Below are 5131 nucleotides of genomic sequence, written 5' to 3'. Positions count from 1 at the left end.
ATGCATTATCAATCTCACCTGACAGTCAGGTGATATGTGGCGAAAAGTATATTTGATGGCCATTGAAGATTAGACTTTAGCGCCACCTAACACAACAATATGAGATTATTAGTTTGGAAAGCATCCAAATGCTTTCGTAAAATAATGTAGGATGGAATGCAGCAAATAGACCATGGCAGCTATAAATAGGCATGTACCATGAAGACCCTCCTTCATCAACCTTCAGACAACCACAAACAACAAAGCAAACTTTAGGCTAGCCACCATGAAGGTCTTCATCCTGGCTCTCCTCGCCCTCACAGCAACCACCGCCATTGCCCAGTTGGAATCCACCTGTAGCCAGGGCTTTGGACAATGCCAACATCAACAACCGGGGCAACAACAGCTGCTGGAGCAGATGAAGCCGTGTGTGGCATTCCTGCAACAACAGTGTAGCCCAGTGAGAATGCCATTCCTCCAAATACAGGTGCAGCAGCTTAGCAGCTGCCAGATCATGCAATACCAATGCTGCCAGCAGCTAGCACAGATCCCGGAGCGAATCCGGTGCCATGCCATCCACAGCGTGGTAGAGGCTATCATGCAACAACAACCCCAACAACAATGGCAGGAGCCCCAACAGCAAGCACAACATAAGAGCATAAGGATGTTGCTTGAGAACCTATCATTGATGTGCAGCATCTCCGTCCCGGTACAATGCCAGCAACAACAACAATTGGGCCAACAACAACAACAATAATTGCAGGAGCAGTTGACACCGTGTGCGACATTCCTGCAGCAGCAGTGCAGCCCAATGACAGTGCCATTCCCCCAGACACTGGTGGATCAGCCTACCAGCTGCCAGAATGTGCAACACCAATGTTGCCGGCAGTTATCACATATCCCGGAGCAATTCCGTTGCCAAGCCATCCACAACGTGGCTGAGGCTATCAGGCAACAACGACCCCAACAACAATGGCAGGGTATGTACCAGGCCCAGCAGCCAGCACAACTTGAGAGCATCAGGATGTCGCTTCAGGCCCTGCGGTCGATGTGTAGCATCTACATCCCGGTACAATGCCCCGCCCCCACCGCCTACAACATTCCCATGGTGGCTACTTACCCTGGTGGTGCGTACTAGTTGATCAATGTAGCGGTGGCAAAATAAAAATGTCATGCATCATCATGTGTGGCAAGTACTAGTTGCAATATGGAAATGATGAATAAATGTTCCTGAATAAAGCATTTGTCTGAATAAAACTACACATTTCCATGATAGATGAATTTTTGGATCTTCTGGTTGAACTTAACCATCACCGAATTCTGTATGTCTCCCATAGGACCATCAGTTCATAGCATGAAAACAGTAGTTGGTACACACGAAGAAAATACACATATAAATAGTTGGTACATACAAAAGTTAACATATTTAATACCACCGTTGGCATAAACAAATATTTTGCTCAGTAAACATGATAAACCTCATAAGCATCTTCCCGAACTGAACCATCGCTTAGATTGTATGGAGCCCATCAAATCAAAAGAAGTTCAGAACATGAAAGGAGAAAAAAATGACACAAGGAACAGAGTCCTGGTGAACGAACACACAACCAGAACATGTATGAACAATATAAAAAATGACAGGATTTGAAACGCGTCTTGGCATATCCAAAAATGTGCTTTCCTGTTTAGTCTCAACCCAGTTGCTACATCACAAGCGGATTAATCGATGAGCCATAGTTATTGCGACGTGTGGCAGCACAAACCTGCAGATGATATAGATGAATATGCTTATGCGGCAGAGCGAAGCAACTGAAGCAAATCGTCAGCCGCAAGCCCATCGGATAGTATCAAAACTGTCGCGAAGGAACTAAAGAGCGGATCATCGTTCACAATCTTACTCTAGCCCCACGAACAAACAACCAGACCATGCCCCTAATGGCACCCACACTGCTCATACTATACAGTTCAGTTTGATGGCAGGGTAGCTGCTGCGTGGTCCACTGACTAGCTTGGATTGAGGGACGGAAGAGACAGACAAGGTTAGGTTGAGCGTCCGGACCTGACGCCGAGACTCGCTGGTGCCGGCGGCTACGTGGAGAGGGCTCAGCGGCCCGCTGCGGAGCTCTCGCTCTTCAGCGGCGGTGGCTTCCTCCGGCCATGGACGTGCGCTCCATCTACCGGCCTCATCGCATCCGTTCGTCGGCGAGGGGGCGGAAGCGGTAGTACTCGTCGGTCGATGCGCCCGAGCGGAGGAGCAGGGCGCCTTTAGCGCCAGTTGGCAGTTCGGGCGCCCACGCGGCTGTGAACTGGGCCAGCCCAGCAAAAAGTCAAGCGAGCAAAGAACAGCCAAAAATTGGTCGAGACAGAGTATGGAACCAGCGCCGTCGAGTAGCGAACGACACGGGCAAACAAACTACACTACACCGGACTACTGATGAAATCAAGGGAGACTGTTTAAAGTACTCTGTTGCCTCACAATTTATTCATATACATGTAAACATACTGTAGCGCTTTGATTTTTAAATTATTCGAAAAAATCATCGGTTTTGTAAAAGAGTTCATTGATTTTGAAAAATAGTTCATTGGTTTTGAAAAACAGTTCATCGATTTTGAAAATAGTTCATCGATCTTGAAAGAGTTCATCGACTTGCAAAAAGGTTCATTGATTTTGAAAAGTGTTCATTGACTTTGAAAAAAAATCCTCGAATTTGAAAAAAGAGTTCATCCATTTTGAAAAAAAGTTCATCAAAATTGAAAAAAGTTAATCGATTTTGGAAAAAATGTTCACTGATTTTCAAAAAAATTCATCAAATTTGAAAAAAGTTCATCAAATTTGATAAAATTTCTTTCATTTTGAAAAAAGTTCATTCGTTTGCGAAAAAGTTCACGAAAAAATTGAAAAGTTCATTGAACCAGGATGAAGGGAAAAAAAGAAAAAGGAAAGTAGATGGATAAAAAGGATGTGAAAGATGGACGTATACACATTATGTTGGGTGTCGGGGTGATCATTGCCTTCAAGCACAAAGGAGGAGGTTGTAGGTTCGATTCACGCTCTTGCCGATTTACTTTTTCTCTTTTGAATGCAGAAAAAAACATAGACGGGCCGGCCCATCTGGATCGAGAGGAAAGAAGAGGGGTGTGCGCTGTTTGCGAATAACACCTAAACGGGCGCTTAAGGCGCCGTTTAGGCTTTGCCCAGCGTTTGACGTCCCCGCCTTCTACATTTTAATGTGGGTGGCAGCGCAAACAAATGAGCCCAATAATCATGACGATTAGGCCGTGAATGTAAGCCCAAATTGCTGCCGAATCCTCATTTGCCCTGTGTTGCTACCAGGTATGCGCATGGGCGGGGAGCACCTATGCAGCGCTGCAGGGGCCCGTTAACGATCCAGCGCCTGCAGCCCTGCTAGCATGGGCCGGCCCACTAGCGTACTGCCCCATTTTTTCATTTTTTGTTACTAAAATAAAAATTTGAAATCAAAAAAAGGTTTACAGATTTAAACAAAAAAGGTTCATCCTTTGAAAATAAAAGTTCATATCTTTAAAAAAGGTTCACCCCTTTTGCAAAAGGTTCACCAATTTGAAAAAAAGTTCATTGAAATTGAAAAAAAACGTTCATCCAATTTAGCAAAAATTTATTAATTTTTATAAATTTCATTAATCTTGCAAAAAGTTCATAGAAATTCAAAAAAGTTCATGTATTTTTAGAAATAGTTCATTGAACTGAAAAAAGTTCATCAATCTGAAAAAAACTGTAGAAATTTATAAAAAGTTCAGAAATTTTTCAAAAAATGAATCGTCCAACGGAATCTAGATGGGCCGGCCCATTTATGAACGCCATGGGCGCCAGTTAACAAAAATGCACATTAACTAGCGCCTGTGGCGCCGAATAGGAAATGCCGAGTGAGTGTTGCTACCTCTAACTGGCGCAAAAGGTGTTGGTTAGGAGGTCTCCAATTTGCCCAGAGTACATACAAGTGGACAAGTCAACTGACCAACACACCTATTGAGCTCTCTCTCTCTCTCTCTCAGCGCTTTTGTCTATAGAATTGGCACTTTTGCTCTGTCCAAATATTTTATAGGTGGCAGAGTTAATGGGATTCACACAAGATTTCGGTGCGAGACATCAGCTTTTTCTCTCATCTTCCGAGTTGGATCTCAATGTATAGGTTTTGGCAATAGCAGTAACAGGTCAAAACGGGTTCATGTTTTCTTCATCTTAGTGGGTTACACTGTCTTGAACCTCATAATCCACTCATGTGCTGGATTGTGATAGCTCATAAGCATCTTGCGTCAGCGGTTGCGCCCGAGGAACTGCTTGTTTCCTGCTAGTATTTCTTGGGGAGGTTTGCATTTTCTTTGTGCATATTTTTCTCTATAGTAAATAATGGTGACAGCCTAGCCTATCATGGTTCTCTGGTGCCATTGTCAGAGTTCGTATTTTTGCGTCACATATTTAGTCGCAATAGTTAGTTTCCCATAATGAATTTGAGGCTTCCCCCCTGAATCTGACAATAATTATGAGGAACTAGTCGTCAACCCGTGCACCTGCACGGGCTAGCACTTGTAATTATATTAGATCAACCAAGTTGTTACGAATTAGAAATGTAGGCCAAAAATATGAATATGTTGTTATGGGTCATTATTGTTACACATGTATGTGTATATTATTGAACATAGAGTTCAACAATGTTACATTGCTTCGAACTATTCCGGGATTAGATTGTTTGTGTCCCATTGTGTGATAACCTTATAAATATTGGCGTCGTGTGATGGCGAACAACCGCAGATGTATAGATGATATGTTAACGGATGTGCTACCTTATGAACGTTATATAAGGATAAGAATATCCCTCACAAAAAAATAAGGATAATAATATATGTGTTATGTTGGTAGAAAACATGGTTACAAATGCAAATGTTGTTGCATGTATCGTGTATTCGTGACCTATAAGTTTCTGAAAGGTATAAAGATAAAGGGTCCTATTGTAGCATATATCTTCCTGTCTTATATATCTTTTTTTTTGGCACACAAGCATGGTAGAATTATAAAAAGTTTGTTTCTATACACAATAATGGACGTATGCGTGCATGTTTTTCTATCAAAATACCTGATATCGTAGCAAATAATATACATATATAAAATGGAGTT

General features: G+C 42.6%; 1 pseudogene; it reads left to right on the top strand.

Annotated features, from left to right (window-relative positions):
• The first annotated feature begins 208 nt into the window (after positions 1-208).
• LOC123151017 (avenin-like b3) lies at positions 209-1254 on the top strand (annotated as a pseudogene).
• Positions 1255-5131: the final 3877 nt, after the last annotated feature.

Source organism: Triticum aestivum, chromosome 7A, assembly GCF_018294505.1.
Source record: "Triticum aestivum cultivar Chinese Spring chromosome 7A, IWGSC CS RefSeq v2.1, whole genome shotgun sequence".
NCBI lineage: Eukaryota > Viridiplantae > Streptophyta > Magnoliopsida > Poales > Poaceae > Triticum > Triticum aestivum.
This window is presented reverse-complemented; position numbering and strand designations above follow the sequence as displayed.